The following is a 20044-nucleotide window of genomic DNA, read 5'->3' on the forward strand; positions in this document are numbered from 1 at the left end:
GCTATTTTTCATGCATTTTATGATTTTTTGAGCACTACAAATTGAAAATCACTACAAATGATCTCTGAAAAGGCTGAAACTTGGCATGATATCATTATTTTACCCACATACCATGTGCTAAAAAGTTGGGAGGGTTACGACAAAAAATGGTGCACTTCTTGTACAAACTGGACAATCTCTTTTGAAGTATTAGAGTTTCGGACGAATACTCATCTCTTAGAAAGGCATTCCATTTTTGAAAACTTTTTTCAACTTCAGACTTTTTATGCGCTCAATATGCATCATTCAAAGCCATGTCATTAATTTTCAACCCTTTCTCACTTCATTTGCTATTTTTCATGCATTTAATGATTTTTTTTGAGCTAAATGACCCTGAAATTGAAAAGCACTGCAAACGAACTTTGTAAAGGTTGAAACTTGGCATGGTATCATCATTTGACCCACATATCATGTGCTAAAAAGTTGGGAGGGTTACGTCCAAAATTGGATGCACTTCGTGTACAAACCTGACAATCTCTTTCGAAGTATCAGGATTTCACACGAATACTCATCTCTTACAAAGGCATTTCATTTCTAGAATAACCTAAAAATTACCAAATTTAATATAATGATAAAACACACTAATATTATCCATCACCGGAGGCCATCTTCATCATCCCCGTAGTCTTCATGACGAGGAGGGAGTAGTTCACCCTTGGGGCTGAGGGTATGTACCAGTAGCTATGTGTTTGATCTCTCTCTCTCGTGTTCTTGAGATGGAACGATCTTGATGTATCGCGAGCTTTATTAATATAGATGAATCATATGGAGTTTTCCCCTCTCTGTCTTCTTGTGATGAATTGAGTTTTCCCTTTGAAGTTTTCTTATCGGATTGTGTCTTTAAGGATTTGAGAACACTTGATGTATGTCTTGCGATGGGATATCCGTGGTGACAATGGGGTGTTCTATTGATCCACTTGATGTATGTTTTGGTGGTCAACTTGTGGGTCCCGTAACCTTGGGAATCTATGCATAGGGGTTGTCACATGTTGTCGTCTTGGCTCTCCGGTAGAAACTTTGGGGCACTCTTTCAAGTTCTTTGTGTTGGATTGAACATGATGAATCTGAAATTGTGTGATGCATATCGTATAATAAAGCCCATGGGTACTTGTGGTGACATTGGAGTATCTAGGTGACATTAAGGTTTTGGTTGATGTTTATATTAAGGTGTTATTTTAGTAAGAACTCTAGGGTTGTTTGTGACACTTATAGGAATAGCTCACAAGAGTGATCGGGAAAGATAACTTTGAGGTGGTTTCGTACCCTACAATAATTTCTTCGTTTGTTCTCCGCTATTTGTGACTTTGGAGTGTACTCTTTATCGCGCGTGAGGGATTTATATATGATTCAACTATGTTAGTATTGTTGGGAGAACCTGCACTAGTGAAAGTATGGACCCTAGGCTCCTGCTGCAACTCTCTCCCTCCTCCCGATGTGAGCCTCCACACCTCTCTGCATTTTCAATTTGTCGATGACGATCATTGTGTTTGATGTGCTTTGTGATGGAATGGGTAATAGAATGCAATGCTGAAATGAATTATGAATGATGGAATGAATTTTGAAATGCAATAGAATGATGAAATGGGTAATAGAATGCAATAAAATGAAGAGGTAATGAATTATGAATGATGGAATGGGTAATAGAATGCAATGCAATGCGATGTGCTTTGTGATGGAATGCAATGCAATGCAATGCGATGTGCTTTGTGATGGAATGCAATGCAATGCAATGCGAGATGTATTCGAGATTATATTCGATTATATTCAATGATGCATTAAGTGGATTATTCTATGTATTAGTGATATTATATATATGATGATCTTTCTTCTCGATTAGTTAATAAATTATTTTATCTTTCTTCTCGATTAGTTAATCTATGGATGCTATTAAAAATATAGGTAGACATAGGTCAATTTTAATGTAGTTTATTTCAATCTAGTTACAACACGGGGAATGTAGTTTATTAAAGTTTATTTCAATGTAGTGTATTAAATAGTTGTAAAAGTTTATTAAAGTTAATTTCAAATATAGTGTATTTCAATGTAGTTGACTTCATTGCAATTAATCCATAAAAACTGGAAATGTCTAATGATGATTATTAGGAGTGTGAACGCTGCAATGACTATCGGGATGGGTGCGACACGCCTCACCTGCGAGACGAAGAGTTCTTCACCATCAAGCTTGATGATACCTTCGATGTTTGTACGATACGCAACGATGACAAGTGTTTTTCGTAATTAAGCATGACTTCTGTTTCTTTGCTTCAACGTGTAATTTCTGTTTTGTACAATTCGACTAGTCCCTCCCCTGTCATGCAAGAAGGTATGTGATACGTCTCCAACGTATCAAAGAAACCCTTCGGGAGAGCCCCCGTGTCGCTCCGCACGAGCAACACAGGCGGCGACCCAGCCGCCATCGATAGCCTCCTCGCCCGTCGTCTCCCCCCTCACCGCCGCGAGGATGCCATCGGGCAAAGCCCGTGTGGCAGCGGTGGCGGCGGGGCTTATTCTCCAGGGTGCGGGCGTCCCATGGCTGTCTCATCCGGCGCCGGCGCATGGTCATCGCCTCCTCTGTGCCGGCGGGCTGGTGCTCCTCCCCTCCGACAACGACGATGGATCCGGGGCCCCCGCGCTGGGATCTGGTGGTGTGCAGGCTACGGATGGCCTACAGCGGCCCCCTCAGTGGCGTGGGATGGTGGTGCTCCGACAGATCTCGTCTAGCGTGTGCGGGTATGGCAGTTGTGACCGTGGCCAGATGGTGCTCTGGCGGGGATGCGCAGCCCAAGGGGTGGTGCGACACGACGTGCAGTCGTGGCTGATGTTGGAGGCTGCAACTGGAGATGACGCGGGGTGTGTTGCTGCTACTGCGGGGCGGAACTGACATGCGTGTGTTGTTCGGACGCCGGGGCAGCGTCCCCAGACCTCTTCTTCGGCGATGGCGGCCGTGGTGGCTATGTGGGCAGCATCGTGGTTGCACCTTGAGGTGAATCGATTTTTCGGCTGCCAGGCTGCGCCCCGGTCATGCCAGGGATGCTTGGTGCTGGCCGATGGGTTGATTGTGGCTGTGGTGTGGGGCGTTGGATCTGACTAGACGTGGCCGGTTCTGCCTCCTATGGTATTGGTATTTGTGGCTCCCAGCTCTGGTGGTAGGTAGTGGTTCAGGCGGGTGGTGGCTCTTGCATGTCGGTTCGAGGGGAAGACTTCTTTTGGCTGCTCGGGGTGAAAGCCCTGCTCTGGCCTTGGTCGGAGCAGATGACGGCGATGCTTGTGGGCGCCGCACACCTGCTTGGAGGCATCTTCGTTTGAGGGCCTAAGACCTCTTTTCTTGCACTCCGGGGGAAACCGATGTTCCAAGTTCCTGGAACGGACGATGGCGGCACTCCGGTGTTGCGTTCCTTCTTGGAGGCTTCATTTTGGAGTGGTCTTGGCTAGCATTTGCCATCGACTCGGGTGGTGCGCGGTCTGGGGGCCGGCGTGGATGTCGGAACGGTGGTTCCAAACCTCGTCCTCATGGAGGGGTGTCGGAATTGGGCACATGGGTGACAACGTCGTTGGCCAGCCTAGTGCGTGGCCTCTGGGTTGGCATGGATGTGAGAGCGGTAGCTCCCAATTTGGTTGTGTGGTGTCAGCTTTGGTTGCTCAGGTGATGAAGCTGGTGGCTAGCCTGGTGGGCGGCCTCAGGGTCGGCGTGTCCGGTCACCATGTGTACGTCGGAGCGGCGGCTCCGGAGATAGATGTAGGGTGCCGACTTCGGTTGCTTGGCAGCGGGGCAGGCGACTCGCCTAGTGCGCGACCACGGGGTCGGCGTGGATGCCGAAGCAACGGCTTCAGGTTTGGTTGTAGGGTATCGGTTGCGGGTTGCTTGGGTGACGGAGCCGGTGGCTCGCCTAGTGCGCAGTCTTGGGATCGACGTGGGTTGTTAGTGCCCTGTTGGGGGCGTGTTGTAACCCTTTTTGTCCGGGTTTCCGTTAATTAATCGGACAACTCTTTTCTACTTTTTTAATAGATCGGGCACTTAGGGACCGTGCGGAAAAAAAGGTGTCGCTCGTTTTTTATTTTTCAAAAACTTTGTTTTTCTCGACAAGCAACGAAACAAGGAAAACCCTATTTGACGCTCTTTGCGTCAAATAGTTCGGCAAACGTACCGGGGCGCGACAAACTGGGCCGGCCCATCTCCCTCTACAGGCAGTTCTGGTTTCTGTTTCATTTTATTGTCCTTTTTCCTTTTTCTCTTTTTTCGTTTTATTGCTTCTGTTTTTTTCTTTTTTCTAACCTAAGTTCATATTTTATTTTTTTTGTAATTCAGAAAATGTTCTTGATTTTATAAAAATATTCTAAATGTCAAATATTTGTCATTTTTTCAAAAACATTCCTAGCTTCAAAATATGTTCGGAATTTTAATAAAATATCCGGTATTTCAAAAAATGATTTTTTCAAAAAAAATTTGTTTCCTTTTCAGTTTTTTTCCTTTTCTTTTCCCTATTTTTCTATTTGACATTTTATAATTTTCGTTTTGAATTTAAAAAAAGTTCTCGTATCCACAGTTTATATTTAAATGTCCGTGCCTCAAAAAATATTCCTTCTTCCAAAATGTGTTCATCTTTTGAAAAATGTTCATATTTCAAAAATTGTTCTCGTATTCAAAAAACTGCATGACTTTTCAAAAAATATTCGTTTTTTCATAAATTGTTCACAGCTTTTTAAAAAATATTCTTATTTTCACATTTTTCAAAAATGTTCCTGTTTTCCAAATTTGTTCACGTTTTTCTAAAATTGTTCTCAAAATTCAAAAAATGTTCGTGCTTGAAAATTTGTTCACACAAAAACAAAAACAAAAGCTAATATTGTTGACTGACCTCTCATTGCCTTTTGGCACTATAATATTTCGTACTGGCCATTGCGTCACGTTAATGTCTTCCCATGCATTGCTTTCTATCCCATTGATTCACATCGCTGCTCTCAGATGTGCTTCCGTCCCACGTACCTGCAAGCCCAATGAGATGAGAAGTTGCCTACGACTAATACTTACATACGATGTTAAATTCTTTGTTATATTTAAATATGTTAAAATTCTCACCACGTTATTTACTTCTCTCGGTACCATACATTAGAAAAGTGAATCAAGAACCTGAATCTCCTTCCTTCTCGGGTTTACAACCACAAGGAACCAGTGGACATTTAAACTGCGAGTAGGTAGGAAAACCTGGAGTGCACACATAATTAGATCAACGTGTATAGTAATAAAAATGTGCCCTAACTTTGTTAATTTTTTTTCACTCTCATCCTCTCGCGCCTGGATTTAATCCTCGTGTTCGATTCTTCGGTAGTTTGTCTCCCTTTTGGAACTATTTTGATTGGATTTTCCACGTCATCAGTGCAGCATCGCGAGCAGCAGAGAAGTATGCCGGCAAAGGAACAAACGATTTCTGGCCTTCATCCAAATCAGTTTTTTCTCCATCAACCAATATACTTCGGAGGAGCTCCATCATCTGTTCTGACTCTGAATCGCTAGCTGCGCCTGTGAATAAAGCGTCACTAGCCATGTTGCGTAGTTGATGATACTTATTCATGTGATCAGACCATACATGAGTATTCACAGTCCTCGAAGAAGGGAACACTGGCTTGGCATGCATTGTCCATCTTTTTGTCACCATATTTTTTGGAAATGTGCGTACACCAAGATGACCCAGAATGCAGAATATATGTGCGCATGTGTAATCCTCACGTTCCAACTTTTTACATTTACAAGCTGCAGCGTCCAGTCTTGCTCCTGTAAACAGACAAGTCACGTGATATCTAACATCCTTAGAGTTAGCATCCACGCCTTGTGCATCGAACTTTTTTACATCCAACTCCTCACTGTCCTTACCTTCCAAGTCATTGGAATCCTTAGCATCCAGGTTTTTTTGCATCCAAGTCCACACCATCCTTGCCTTCCAAGTCATTGGGATCCTCAGCATCCAAGTTTTTTGCATGCAAGTCCTCACCATCCTTACCTTCCAAGTCTGTAGGAACCTTAACATCCGAGTCCTTACCATCCTTACCTTGCAATTCTCTAGCACCCATGCCATATGGGACTTTATCATATGGGAATTTGCGCAAAACTCCAAACACGACCTGCCAATTTGTTCCTTCGACAATCTGACTTTTTAGCCGTGGAAACATCATAATTATACAAATATAAGAGGCAGCAATCTTCAGACGGTGTGCATTAAGCTTAGTGAAGGGTATCGTATCGCTACTTCGTCTAATGCTGCTTCATTCTTACGCATTATGGATACACAGTGCTCAACATGCTGCAACAAATCAACAAGTTACATCTTCCTGTTCAGGTGCACATGACGCCTTAAGTTGAGAGACTCACTCCTCTGATTAGTCATCATGCCTAGGAAATATCTACCTTTGTGTACACAGTAGCCCATTTGTGTCGCAGCTCGTACATCCTGTTAACCATGACGACCTCTTCTCCGTTGGTTCTATTTTGAACCGAACCTTATAAGCCTCGCATCTTTTCTCAAATTCATCAACATCCCAACGACGGTAAATGAATTCCCTAAATCTCTCAAGTTTCTTCTTGCGGAGGTGCATCATCATATTCTCCTCCATATGCCACGTGCACAAACGATGATCTGTTCCGGTCGAGGTAGTAGCTATTGCTTTAGCCATTGCACCGTCCCCATCGGTGGTTGCTGAAATGGGTGGCTTGGACATTGCCTCCAAAAATGCATGAAGAAGCCACTGGTATGATGCAACTGTCTCATCTGACACTAGACCGACCCCAAACAAAAGTTGTTCTCTGACAACTTCCCGTAAAGTTATGGTAAGCCGGTAAAAGTTTTACCGGAAGATTTTTATGAGAACTATTGGAGTTGCTCTTATTTTTTACCACCATTTTTATTACTCCTATTTTTATTTTCTCTAATTGTACATTTTTTTAAAAGCTTATATGAACTAGGATTATCTTTAAAAAAAATATCTCGACAAGTTCATCTTGAAATGGTCCAATTCAATGATGGATAGAGAAGAAATGACGAATACATTGTGCGCATTTTGTTGACACTACACACCGATTGCTATGATCTGGATCAACCGCTTGATACTTTTGCCTGGGTGCGGCTACTCTTTTTCTTCCTTTTTGTGCGAGAAGACTAGGCATACATATTAAACTCGTATAACTCTTAGTCCTTGGTATATATCAACACGTTTTCTTACTACAGCTGACCGTGATGGACATGGAGTCTACTCTCGACCACACCTCTTGAGCCCGGATAGCCCCTGACATGTTTGAGAATCATACATACGAAAAGAACACGTATTAACTGGTCCTTGGATTCAAGGCAGTTTACAAACTCGTCAGTTTTCTCTAATATCTACACCGATGCCATGACGAAACAACAATTTCATCCTAGCTTAATAGCTGCTGTGTAGTAGATAAAAGCTGCATTCTGACTTCCGGGTAAGCAACCAGAGATCTGCGTGGATCTTGCAAACATCAACTATGAAGTATGAAAGGTTATATATAGAGCCCAACACACCAAGAAGCATGACGAGGAAATGAAAGCATGTAACTAGTATGATACCAAGGTACACAACTTATGAGCACTGCAGTCAGTTAGGTTTGGTTTTTTAGTTGTGGAAAATGCAAATAATTCCTCTCAAACTTTAAACTAATTATTACGTGCCATCTACGAGTCTCCAAGCATGTGCGTCCACTGTTCTATAGCTATCATGATCGCGCTGAACATTTGCGTCTGTACCGTGTTAGAAAAAATGCTCCTTACATAGTTGTTCCGTCAAATAGGGGTCGCTCGTCTTTTGTTTTTTTTAAGATTTTGTTTTTCTCGGCGAGCAACCAAACAGTGTATACGTCCTAATGGACCTTAGGCCGTCGAGGGTATCATCCACACTGTGGCCCATGGCCCGTTGCCCGAACCCGACTTTTGCCCGAAAACGGACCGGTGCGTCCTCAGCCAAGCAATAGAAGCAGATGGCACGAAATAGATCGCGCAGCCACCTCACGTACGAACCCTACCAAGTCGCCATCGGACTTTACTTCGGCGATGGGGACGGCGACCACCACGTCATCAACTCCACCTCGCCCCCGCTGTCATCACGCTATCTTTGCTTTTCGTCTATCCTGAATCGATTCCCAATTCCCAAAGCGAGTGATATTTATGACTTAATTGATTCAGTCCACTATTAAATATTTATGACTGCCACAACTCTTCAATACTCTGGTGAAAGCAGTTTATTATATATTTACAACTGATAATATCGCCTTCATTTGAATTGGAAGTCAAGGTATCACTTCATTTAAATTGGAAGTCAAGGTGTGTTTTACTCGTTATATATAAATGAATGACTGGCCCGGGATAACGATTATTATATGTAGAGTTCTGCTGGTTGCTCCTGGTACCATTAATTCTGGTAACAAATGATATATTTGACCCATCACTCGAATCTGCGATATGAATATATAACTGAGTTTTGAGTGCATGTCTTGCTTATTATAGTAACATTTATTTTAGGTCAGTTGTTCCTACTAATCCAGTGCATCATACTCTGTAAGTATAATATTTAGTAATTGTATGATTTGTAGTCACCATTATTACCCTAAAAAGTAACAACTTGATTGTTTTGTTCATGGGATACTGATGATTCGGATATGTTATCCCTTTGCCTAATGGTATTTGGGGAAGATAACCATTTTTCTTGAAGGGGAAGTTGCTCTTATTCCATGTGATTAGGTGGATTGTCTATCTGTATCTAGCTCTCCGTGACCTCGATACCTGTTATACACTCTTGACTGGCTGAGATGCATACCCTTTGTTTTACCATGCAAATTATTTTGATCATATTATTGCCCTTTGTATTTTTGAGATTTACTTGATATGATTAGACGACAGAATTTAACTCTCTCAAGCTTTACTTTGTGTGTTGAAAGGAGAAGTTGTTGAGAAAATTTCTTATATGCCATTGACTACAGTTTGATCACGTGCCATTGATGTCTGCGAAAGAAATTATGTGTCGTTTGCATCAATTTATTCATGTTTTGCCATTTTTACTGTCATTGTTAAGGCACCTCCAAAGGAGACCAAGCATCCGTTTATTTCCAGATTGTAGTGTGCGAACCGTTTTTCCAACTTTTGTAATCCAAAGGGGATCCTTATCAGTCTGCAGACATCCTTTTTCCCACGGAACCTACTTGGGGAGCTTTGGCAATGTTCAAACACCCATCACAAAGAGCAGTCATCTGGTCCCCCTTTTATTTTCTCTCTCTACGTCACTTTCAACTGTTATCATACCACAAGTATATGCATGCGCGTCGTTTTCTCCTTAATCGTTGTGTATGAAGTTCTCTTTTCCCTATGTTTGTTATATATACTAGATGACCCGTTGCGCCAATGGCGCAAAGGGCGAGAGGGAGCCAAGTATTGAGAGAATATTCAGACACCCAAGTCTCTACTGCTGGTACATAGATGCTTAGTTACAATGTAATACACAAGGAAAGTAGATAGGAAGATATACATTATATAGGTGGTAGGTGGTATGCAGCGATGAACAGCAGATAGACCCATTGTTGAACTCTTTATAGTGGTAATGGTTGGTTGTTTTCATTGCCCAGAGCAAAAAGTCCTTCAATATCATCATCGAGGTTCCACTAATACTTGTTTGTCTGTTGGAGTTCATACTCTGATTGTGTAGTTGTATCACTAAGATGATCACCAACATACTTTACCTGTGATAAAATATGATTCGGATCACCCGATTGCACCGATGGTGCAAGAAGCCAGTTAGAAGTGATGTTAGTAGTGAGTATGTAGGAGATGTAGATGGAAAGATAATGCAATGTGGATTATATTGCAAATAGTAGGATGACTTAACTTGATTTTCAGATGAAAAACATATAATGTTTAGAAGAGGAAGTATGCAATTGTAAGCAATTGTGGATATGATGGCAGATACAATAATAGTGTTAAACTTGGATTTCATAAAGTATTAATTTCCCTTCAGGGTCTTCTAGGATATTCATTGAAGATCATATATAGAGCAATGTAAATGGATTTCTTATCTATATTGGTCACAGAAGCAGAAAGCTTGTCACCTAAATATAAGAAAATATTTGCATTAAACAACAGGGATTAGACGCAGTTGGAATCGATATATTACATGGATCTTACATAGCATAATGGATTCCAAATTTATACTTGACCAGAGAGTAGTGCCAAAAGCAAACATTTTTTTAGGTGAAGCTATACACACAGAGCTTCATAGGTTATTTAGGTAGCTTAGTAGAATGAACATGATGACCAGAGAGTCCAGTGCCAAAAGCAAACAGGTTCTTAGGGTGAAGCTATATACACAGAACTTCATAGGCTAATTATGTAGTTTATTAGACCAAACACAATGCTCACAGGGCGTGCACGGTGAGATGCATGCGCTTGTAGTTACGCTTGAAGGTGGGGGCATATATTTCTCTTTCTTTCATATTAGCTGCGGGGAAGAAGTCTCCTTTGATTAGACGGGATTTAATGTAGGTATTTCCATCTCCAGATTTTATTGACAAGTCATAAAGCTTTAGCTCAATACAGCGGCGGAGATATTTCTAGGTAAAACTGACCGAGATATACTGCAAACGAAAAGTAACAACATTGAGAAAAAGAAATATTGGAAATGAAAGGTAACAACACTAAGAAGAATTGTATATATAATTACAGGTGATGTGTATGGGATCTTGCCATTCTTTGAGTGGAAAAGGTCATCCTTGTAGTAATGAGATGCCTCAAATTTGTGAGCTGCTTCCTGTATAGCCTCACTTTGTTTCCCCATCTGCAATGACCATCAGAACTTTGCAAGTAGATAGTGCGAGGTGCCCCTATGCAACGGGTATATAAAATGGTGTAAGCATATGCATGTACTGGTATTAGTAGACCAAACCAAAACATTGTTTGATCATACGGGTTATGTAGGCCTTGTATTCAACCTTTATCGGTTTTATGGATTTAGATGTAGGTGTTGTATGATGATGACCATGAAGAGAGTTTGAAAGATTAGTATGTACAGGAAGGCAAATAAAATTAGGTATAATGGCATGACAATGGTAATGGTAGATGGTTTTGTACCATGCAATGTGTGCTCCTTTTCTTGTTTTTTTGGCTTTCATGCGGCGGTGCGAAGGGCCTATAGTGTTCAAGATGATCATGTACTCCTATATATGTGCCCACGAGGCTCAAGCAATACATCAACTATTCCACCAATCCCTATTCTCCCCTTCAACCGTGAGTATAAGCAGTAGGATTCAAAAGTAATCTGGCGTTGTGTGCTTACCAGTATCATTACTATGTTGATAATAACTGGTTTGTAGGCTGCGTTGTTAGGCTGAGGAAGCGATTCGGAAGACCCGCTATCATCACCCTTGCAAATAACATTATAGATTTTCTGCAAGGAAAGGCATCAGTTGTTATTCTGGTTAACTATGGCCTTTCTTAAAGCTATTTAGCAGCTAGAAAAGTACGTACAACGAGTAACTCACTTAGTAAGTATATCAATACAGAAATTTATTTATCAATCACTGATGCAAATAACATTATAAATTTTCTGCAAGGAAATGCCTCGCTTGTTATTCTGGTTACCTATGGATTTTCTTAATGTTATGCATCAGATATAAAAGTAGGATGAGAGGACATGAAGCAACCTGCGATAAACAGAATAAATGGCTTAGGACGCGAAAACACAAATGAAAAGAGTGTGTATAACAACCACACTACACAGATGATAGGTCAACTATGCTTGTAATCACTATGAATAGGATGAGTAATTACTCTCTATTTGACACCTGAAAGAAATAAACAGACACTTTCATGCATCTGCGGTTGGCCCTCTCTGCTCTCTGCCCCATTTCATAACTACTTCAACTAATTATTAACTAATCTCGGTTACTGTCTATATCAAGACAATTGCATTCAAGCATAGCGCAGTACCATGTAATGCAGGATCTTTAATTAATAGAAGCAAGCATTTGTTAATTTATTCAAGAAAAAATAACACACCTTAAATACGGTAGGTGCATCAACTAAATCCAGGCACATATTATAAATACGTTGTTCTAACCTTAAACTATCACAAAAGAGACAAGAAAAACAAAGCTGCTAATATAAATGCCGAGAAAACCCTCTCTAAACTTCCACATGTCACACCGTGGGGAACACCTTGCAAAAATTCGGCCGAGATGGCAGTGATGACCTGTGAAATGTATTTCTCGCCCTTGGCCGAGATGGCCGAAATTCGACCGAAATCCACTTTTTGCGGCCGAAATTCAAAACACAGGTCATCACTGCCATATGTCATGCGCAATCACGCGGCAACCTCTGTTACTGACATGCAAAACAAATTCAGAGAACAAACAACTGTAAGCCACCAAATAGGTAGAGTGAGATGTTCTTTACAGCTGTAGAAACGATGACCGAATAATGTTGTAGATAATGCAAATTTGAAACATACATGTAGGTGTCTCAAGCTGTATATGTCACGATCAGACAGAATGAAGCTGTAGATGATACAAATGTGAAATATACAGGTTGAGTTATGTACCTGATAATGATTTGAAGGCAACACGATGGAATTACAGTAAAGCGAAACTAAATGCAAAACATCGTACTTCTCAAGCTTCTATGCCACCAGCACTTTGTACACAAGCTCATTTCTATATACCTTATGCATATTACCAATCTAATAAGCAAAAATTTACTGCTGATCACAGACATACCACATGATTAGAGTTAAGAACAGGAACATCTCATGCAATTCTCTTTCAAGCAACACTTTCATTTGATCCATAATTACTGTCGGTTTGTAACCGTACTACCATATTAAGTCCCCTCTTTGTATTGAACTAAATTCATAGGATTGTTTTAGGACTATATGTGGTCATTACATAATCTGGTTATGACCAGGCTGTAGCAATAGAAAAATAAATTCAAACAAGAAACATAAATAGTCAAGATGTGTAACTTTGCGCATCCACCCTGGTCCTCATTTCAGTAATCTGCTACTCTCCAAGAGGCAAATCCAACCTGAAAATAACATGGGAAACAAAATGAGGCGATCTGAGTTTGAGGAAACGAAACATTGCACACCATTACAAGCATTACTCGAGGATGCATGTCGTTGCCATCTCTGTCTTCCATGCCATTTCATGCCCTTTCAAACCCCAAAGCCTGCACCATGACCTCATCTTGATGCCAACGGGTGCATCGGTGCAAGATCACAAATGCGTGCATTGATATCACCCAAGGAATCATTTTTCACACCAATAGGAAAAGAAGCACAAAGTGATCAACGCCACCTTAGGGCTCACTCCCTCCTCGATCTTTCACCCTCGTCGTCGTCGATCCGCTCCTCCCCTACCGCTGAACTCCGGTGCGGGGCAGGGGCTCCTCACGGGGGCGGGAAGGGCTCCGGGAGGAGCGGCTCTGGTGCGATGGAGAGAGCGGGGAGGGATAGGCGGCAGCTGGCGGCGGTTGCGTGGGGAAGCATGGGGAGTGGATAACAGGGAAGGAAGGACGCAGGGCTTGAGGAGAGTGGAGGATTGGTTGACAGGGTTTCACCAATCTCAACCCATCCCATGTCGCCCACGACCGCCGCGGTCAATTCTTTTTCACCGAAGAGAGAAGCCACACACATACGGTTCACACACTGCAAACTAGCTAGGTCCACGGGCAAAGCAGTCACACCTGTCATCGACTGAAGAACGAGAGCATAACGTCGAGAGAAACGAATGGCTGGATTTTTGACAACACCGTAAAAACAAGCCAGCGAGGCAGATCGCTCGATCCAGAACGAGCGCCGGAAGGAGTTGCTCTAGAATGGCGGGTAGCACAGCCAGGCTTATATGTTAGATAGGGTATATATTATCTCGGGTATAACTCCCCATAAGATGATTTTTTGACGAGTTAAGTATTTATTTTAGGGTTCTATTAGAGATGACGTAATGCACCTTAACCTCATTCATGCGCCAAGTTCCAACTTCCATGTCCGGTTGATTTTAGTTATAAATTTTCATGACTGACCGTCTAGCTTATATGTATGTTGATGCTATGGAGTCTGGAGCCACCGGTGTGTGCTCACGTCAAGCCGACAAAGGACAAATGTGCTAATAAAGTTCCGAAAATGATATCAGATACATGTACAACTACGTAACTAGCTCGATTTTAGGTATTGATTCAATGTATTCGCATGTTTGAGAACCGTTCTCAGAAAATAAAATAACATCCATCCTTCTGGAAGGTTCTGAATTGATAAACCCGAAGGCAGTACATGAGACGTTCAGTTTCCTCTAATATCTGCACTTAGCTATGACAACAAAATTTAATAATATGGCTACATGCATCATCATGATGCAAAGGCCGGAGTCATCTTTCTTTTCAATAAATAAATAAATATGACAATAGAACAATTGTAGAAATGATAAATAAAAGTTGCATTCTGTTTTTCGAGTAAGCAATCAGATATCTAAGCAGACCGTGTAAACATCGACGATGAAATATGGAGGCTATATATAGAGCCCAACATCAAAGAAACCCGAAAAAGAAATGAAAGCATATGGTAAGTATGACACCCGGTACAAAACTCATGAGGACTACCCCTCGCTAGGTTTACTTTTCATGTGTCAAAGATATGAGTCACTCTTCTACCATTTTAAGTTAATTAAGGTTAATCTTTGAGTCATCGACCATCACATATCTAGTTCCTTTTTTTTAAACACGGTATAGACCCAGACCTCATACATACACATGTACACTTACCCCTATGTACGCACGCACGCACACCGTATTCCTATGAGCACCTTCGAAAGATTATAAGGCGACACATTATCTTGAGATTGACAAATTCACCACAGACACCTTGGTAATCGACGAAAATGTCTCCTACCGTTGAATGCACGTCACCGAAAGGCCTGAAATAAATTTAAAAAGGAGGGCATCGGTGTCAAGTTTAGGACATAAACCCTGATGGACTGGGTATACCACTATCGTCTTAACCATCCAATCACAGGTTGGTTCACTTATAGCTACTCCCTTGAATGCACGAAGAACCAATATGAATCATTCCATAAAAATAATTCATGTTATGCAGGGTTGTACCACTACACGAGGCCATTTGCTGGAATCGGTGACGTCATTTGATGGGATTAGCAAGGTCGATTGCTACCCCGAGACGCAAAATGCTACAACGGGCATGGCGGCATGCTAGGACGACACGCACAACGAGTTAGAACCTAAAAAAACGAGGGTTTTTGTTGCAACCAAGATCATTGTTTGCTCCGACCGGTGACGGAAAACGTTGTGACTGGCACGGCCACATGCTGGGAGTTTGGGATGGCGATAGGTGGATGCTACGATGAGGGTGTGGATGTTGTGACGACGGGCTGCCATGGTGGCCATCAGGGTGCTGCGACACAGTCTATGACATGCTCGAATTGGGGGATGCCGGAGCTGCTCTCTATACTTTTTTCCAAATAACAAATAGTCCAGTTGCATTTTTGACAAAACGAGCCCATAGTCTCCTGTCCTCACCATTCGATTCACGCCAACCGAGCAATTGCGAACCCCAAAACGCACGGGTATTAATGTATTTGGTAGAGGAGGGGAAATAATCCCAGACCTCTTCCTTTTCGAGGTGTTTACTCTGGCGCACAAGTTAGTAAACGTTTGTTGTCTAGTCACATCCTTGTATTTTTTGTGCCTCCGAAATAGAAAAAAAACTATAAGGGTTACACGTGTGGCACAAAAAAAAATTGTCCTGACATTTTTTATGACGACATTAGTTATCCGGAGATGGCCACCCTAGTTGTGAAACATGTCAACTTTCTAGTTGCATGGTAAGTTTCAGTTTTGTGGGGTTTCTTTTTTTATGGCAATTTTAGTTGTAAAAACGTCAGTGTGATGTTCCTTAATGCCACACATGTGGCACCTATCATTTCAGAAGAAGATCACGGTTTTTTAACCAAAAGTAATTGGCACTTGTCATTTTTGGTTGTCAAATACTTATAATCATGGAACACCGTGATTTCTCTACCGAAGGTCAAAACGCGCCCAGTCCAGAATATCACCTGCAGCTGAACTTGGGGGCCGAGAACCCGATCAGAATGCAAAATCCCCTTAAAAAAAGTTTGATCATCCTCGGTCAGCACAGTTCCAGATTATTACTCGGTGACAACAGTAGGCTGTTGACGGTCTCCCACTCCCGACGCTGCAGAGTTTCTGCTACTGAGTTCTCGGTCGTGTTTCCGGGTGCGGAGGCAAACCGTTCCTATCTCTCAACAACATCGTTGTTGATATCCGTGAATCCATCTGGGAGCATGCAACATGTGAAGTCATGGCCGAGATGTGGGTGCGGCTCTCAGGCGTGATACGTGATACAGTCGCAAGTGTATCTGTAATTGTTGATTATTTTATGTTATTATATTATTATTTTTCAATACTTTTTTATAGCAATTTATATTAGTTTTGTAGACTAATCCATTATTGTTGTCAAAGCCGGTTGTTGTTTTCTGTGTGTTATTGACTTCTTACAAAGTCTATATCAACGGGCCTTGAAAACCCCGAGGATTTATACATTTTTGTGCATCATGAAATTTTCAGAAAGTGCCCGGACTCGCACCACTAGGCCGCGTGGCCCCCCGTGCATTGCCTTTTGTCCATTATTTCGCCTATAAATTTCATAAATCGAAATACCCTTGGTACCAATTTTCTCTAATTTTTTCCACCACCACAAGTTCCTGTTCGAAGGAGTTTCAATCTGGAGGCCTGTTTGATACTTTGACGAAGGAGGAATCCATCACTAGAGGCTTCACTATTTAGCTAATTGTATGTTTGCTTGTGCATTGATCTATATAATGTTGGACATAAATATTACCAACTCAGATCACCATGTACGTTTATCTTTTTATTTCCCCATACCAATAAGGCATTTGGCATTGTTCTCTGTAATTTATGAACCACATCTCTTTCATGTATTTCTGGTTTCACACACTACATTATTTGCATATATGATTACACACATTTTTTCCCATGCGATCCAGCAAATACACATGATTACATACATTATATATGTACATCTTTGCGTCATAAACCGACATGTTTGCCATGCTACAAAATTTCATGTCCACACAATTCCACAAAACTTGAATGGCGAGAATTGAGAGAAGTTCGATAATATTTGCCCGGCTCTTCCTTATCTTCCATACAAGCCCCAACCAGATCAATATATAGCAACTGGATGAATACAACTTGTACACTGCATTGGGACTCAGCGCTACATTATAAAAACTAAAGAATAAATTCTAAATCCATACTATATATGGACACTTTAGAGACCTCAGGCGACGTGTTTATTGAGGATAGAGTGAAGATGTTGCCCTTAGGTACTCTTCGATCTTGGCGCTTTCGAACATTTTGATCCCCCACTAGTGGAAAACGGGCCTTTGGCCGGGACCCTTTAGTCCCGGACTGCCTCTGGGCCGGGACTAAAGGCCCGGCCACGTCGCCCCAATTCTCAATGCCTTCCTCGAGGCTTTAGTCCCGGCCCGTAAGGAGCATTTAGTCCCGGTTCGTGTCCCAAACCGGGACTAAAGGGCTACGCGGTGGGCAGCCCACATGTGCGCCACCTTTAGTCCCGGTTTGTGTCTCAAACCGGGACTAAAGTCCTTTGCCTATATATAGCACAACCCCCCTCTCCCCTCTTCCTTGCATTTTTCTTGGATGGAGGATTGTGGGTGGGTGCTAGCTCTCCACCTTTTTTGATGCACTAGAGGTGTTTGTTGAAATGTGTGTTAGAGCGATGCCGCTTTAGTTCATCGAACACAACTACGATATGAGATGCCTGAGCCATGCTTAAACCTCTTCCTCTTTATTTCTACTTATTCTAAAAGGTTAGCAACTATATTTCCTCGTTTAGACCGTGCGGTACTAATTTTTAGGATCGTGATTGTATTTGATATACTGTCGTATAACATAGATGAGCCATCCATGGATGTACGGTGATCGACGCACAACCGCTTACAGAGAAGGCGTGCATTCTTTTTGAGATGCAGCCGATGCGAACAAGCATGGTGGTGGCTATATGTTTTGTCCATGTGTTGAATGTCGAAATGAGAAGGATTACACTTCCTCAAGAGTCATTCAGAGTCACCTGCTTCGGTCCGGTTTTATGTCGGGCTATAATATTTGGACCAAGCACGGAGAAAGAGGGGTTATGATGAAAGACGACGATGAAGAAGAAGAGAACGATGATGACAACTACCGATCTATGTTCCCTGAGTATGCTGATACCGCAATGGAAGACAATGAAGAAGAAGATCAGGATGAAGAACGGGAACCAGATGAGCCCGCTGATGATCTTGGCCGGGTCATTTCTGATGCACGGCGAGGTTGCGACACAGAAAAGGAGAGGTTGCAGTTCGAGCAGATGTTACAGGACCACAACAAATTGTTGTACCCAACTTGTGAAGATGGCTAGAAGAAGCTGGGTAGCACACTGGAATTGCTGAAGTGGAAGGCAGAGACCGGTGTGACTGACTCGTCATTCGAAAAGTTGCTGGTACTAATGAAGAAGATGCTTCCAAGAAAGAACGAATTGTCCGCCAGCACGTACGAAGCAAAGAAGCTTGTCTGCCCTCTAGGATTAGACGTGCAGAAGATACATGCATGCCCTAATGACTGCATCCTCTACCGCGGTGAGAAGTACGAGAATATGGATAAATGCCCGGTATGCACTGCATTGCGGTACAAGATCAGAAAAGATGACCCTGGTGATATTGAGGGCGAGCCACCCAGGAAGAGGGTTCCTGCCAAGGTGATGTCGTATGCTCCTATAATACCACGGTTGAAACGTCTGTTCAGAAATAAAGATCATGCAAAGTTGTTGCGATGGCACATGTAAGATCGTATGAAAGACGATAAGTTGAGGCACACCGCTGATGGTCGGCAGTGGAGAAAAATCGAGAGAGAGTTCCCGAGATTTGCAGCTGACGCAAGGAACTTATGGTTAGGTCTGAGTACAGATGGAATGAATCTTTTTGGGGAGCAGAGTTGCAGTCACAGCACCTGGACCGTTACTCTATGTATCTACAACCTTCCTCCTTGGTTGTGCATGAAGCGGAAGTTCATTATGATGCCAGTGCTTATCCAAGGTCCAAAGCAACCCAACAACGATATTGATGTGTACCTAAGGCCATTAGTTGATGAAATTTTACAACTGTGGGCCGAACCAGGTGTACGTGTGTGGGACGAGCACAAACAAGAGGAATTTGACCTTCGAGCGTTGCTTTTCGTAACCATCAACGATTGGCCTGCTCTTAGTAACATTTCAGGACAGTCAAACAAGGGATACAATGCATGCACGCACTGTTTGGATTAGACAGAAAGTATATATGTGGACAAATGTAGGAAGAATGTGTACCCGTACAATCGTCGTTTTCTTCCGGCCAAGCATCCCTTAAAGAAAAAAGGCAAGCATTTCAATGGCAAGGCAGAACCCCGGGGGAAGCCTGTCATCCGTACTGGTGCTGAAGTATTTGATATGGTCAAAGATTTAAAAGTAATCTTTGGAAAGGGTCCTCGCAGCTAACCTGTTCCTAACGGCCCTGATAAGCGCGTACCCATGTGGAAGAAGAAATCTATATTTTGGGAGCTACCCTACTGGGAAGTCCATGAGGTCCGCTCGGCAATCGACGTGATGCACCTGACGAAGAATCTCTGCGTGAATATTCTAGGCTTCCTGGGCTTGTATGGAAAGTCAAAGATACACCGAAAGCATGGGAGGACCAGGAACGTCATAAAGGAAGAGATTGCATGCATCCAGGGCAGTTTCAAGGGCGTGCCAGATACGCTCTTACTAAGGAAGAGAAGGAAATCTTCTTTGAAGTCCTTTTCAGTATCAAGGTCCCGACTGACTTCTTGTCGAATATAAAGGGAATCGTAAATATGAAAGACAAAAAATTCCA

General features: G+C 42.3%; 1 pseudogene; it reads left to right on the top strand.

The window, feature by feature from the left end:
• Window positions 1-2974: 2974 nt before the first annotated feature.
• LOC123408044 lies at window positions 2975-3686 on the top strand (annotated as a pseudogene).
• Window positions 3687-20044: the final 16358 nt, after the last annotated feature.

Source organism: Hordeum vulgare, chromosome 7H, assembly GCF_904849725.1.
Source record: "Hordeum vulgare subsp. vulgare chromosome 7H, MorexV3_pseudomolecules_assembly, whole genome shotgun sequence".
In the NCBI taxonomy this organism is placed as follows: Eukaryota; Viridiplantae; Streptophyta; class Magnoliopsida; order Poales; family Poaceae; genus Hordeum; species Hordeum vulgare.